The following is a 1976-nucleotide window of genomic DNA, read 5'->3' on the forward strand; positions in this document are numbered from 1 at the left end:
AGCTCCTGGGGACTAGTCTGTGACATATGGATGGTGGCAGTGTCTGTGACCCCACCCACAGTTTGTGGCCTGAAAAGTTGTAAGCCATATGTGTATAATTAAGTGTCTACGGTTCTTATTATAGTGGATGGATTCTGTCGGTGCCATCTTATTCTTTTGTTGTCTTCATTAAAACCCAGGTAAAAGAACACTTCCTAGGGCTTCTACTGGACAGAGTGGACTCTGGGTGCTTGCCGACTGAATTCTACCTCTCAACTGTCTTGCTTTTGTTTTTTATTTTAGATATTTTTATTTCTCCAAATTTGTTATTTATCAGGAGTGACTGAAATACAAAATATAATTGAGTCCCATCATCATCATGGAAATGGCTTTAAGAGAAAACTGGTTAGAGAAATATTATTGCTTCCCATCTTCAACCAGTAAATAGTTCCCACTGATCAACTGACAGCCAGGAGTCTGTCAAGAATGCTCAAGATATGTTACATAATACAACATGCCTGCTCACAGGGGGAAAATAATCCTAAGAAATAACTTATGTGTACTTTTTGATTTCATCATACAAGACAAGCACAAAAGCACCACCCATGCCTCTGAGAACATTGGACCAAGCACCCTTGAAAAAAGCTTTGTCTCCTTCATCACGAGCAATCTTCCTCCAGCAGTCAAGTGTGCCTGTGTACATGATGTCAGTTGCTTTGAGTTCTGACTGCATCATCATGCGGCGGCAAAGAGCATCAAATGGATAGGAAGTCAACCCAGCAACAGCAGTGATGGACTGTGCCATCATCCAGCTGATGATGACGTGAGTGTTCTTGGGATCTGGAAGCATTCCCTTTACAGCGTCACAGATATTGAAGTAGACAGCTCAGTAGATGGTAATACCCTGCACAGACACGTTAAAGCCTTGGTACAGGCCCTCAATCCCATCCGATTTGTAGATCTTAAACAGGCAGTCGTCAAGACCTCTGAATTCCCTTTCAGCTCCAGGTTTACCCACATCAGCTGCTAGAAAGGTATGGGCAAAACCAAGAGGGTGCACAAAACATAAGGATGTGGCCCCAGTGGCACTGCCCAATGCCAGATTCCTTGCAAAGTCGCGTCAAAACTGGGTCCTCTTGTCCACACCAGACAGGAAGATCTGCTTGTATTCATCTTTGAAGGTGAAGTTGAGAGCCTGGGTGGGGAATTATCTGATGACATTGGCCAAGTTACTGTACCAGAAGGACAGGACTCCCTGCTCCTTGGGAATACAGACCACAGTCTATAATGCCTTTGTATTGCTTATCTGCAGTGATGTGCTTGCTGGCATGCTGCACCTGCAGCAGCAGCTTGACCCCCCTCGATGGACACTACTGCCATCTTGGGGATGGCCACAGCAACACCACCTGCCAGGAAGTCCTCGGCGAAGGACAGAGTGGTATCCATCATGTTGAAAGCAAAGAGGAGGCAGGTGGCTAAGGGACTTGAATGGGCTGGGAACTGGCTTTGACTCCGAGGCTGTGGGGCCTGTCTTGCTTTTTGCAGGTTTCAAAGGAACTAAAGCCCTTCCCTTAAAGTAATGCATCATTGGCCTAGGTTCAAATCCTAACTCTACCACACAAGCTCCGCAACCTCAGGCAAGCTAGCTGTTGTTCTTGGTGGTGGTGGTGGTGGTGGTGGCAGTGGTGGTGGTGGTGTTTTGGGAGGGGGTTAATCTATAAAAAGATGAACATTCTTAACTCACAGGAACGAAGAGTAAATGAAAACATTTAGCAAAAGTCCTGGCAGAGTAAATACTCAATGAATAGCAACTAATTGAATTTTTACAAAAACCCTCGTCTCTTCCTAAATCATTTATTCATTAATTCTTTTTATATAAGTCCCTTTGACGAACTTTTCCAAGTTCTGTGCTTTTGCTTTGTGTACACGTATCCTGACAGGGACACTGACAGAGGATATGTGTATATGTCGTTAGACCTGGGCTCACTTTCCCTGCA

The 1976-nt window shown here is 44.8% G+C and overlaps 1 pseudogene; it reads right to left on the reverse strand.

Moving 5' to 3' along the window:
* Positions 1–206: 206 nt before the first annotated feature.
* LOC103219312 (ADP/ATP translocase 2 pseudogene) lies at positions 207–1442 on the reverse strand (annotated as a pseudogene).
* Between the last annotated feature and the right edge of the window lie 534 nt (positions 1443–1976).

This window comes from Chlorocebus sabaeus, chromosome 12 (assembly GCF_047675955.1).
Source record: "Chlorocebus sabaeus isolate Y175 chromosome 12, mChlSab1.0.hap1, whole genome shotgun sequence".
Classification (NCBI taxonomy): domain Eukaryota; kingdom Metazoa; phylum Chordata; class Mammalia; order Primates; family Cercopithecidae; genus Chlorocebus; species Chlorocebus sabaeus.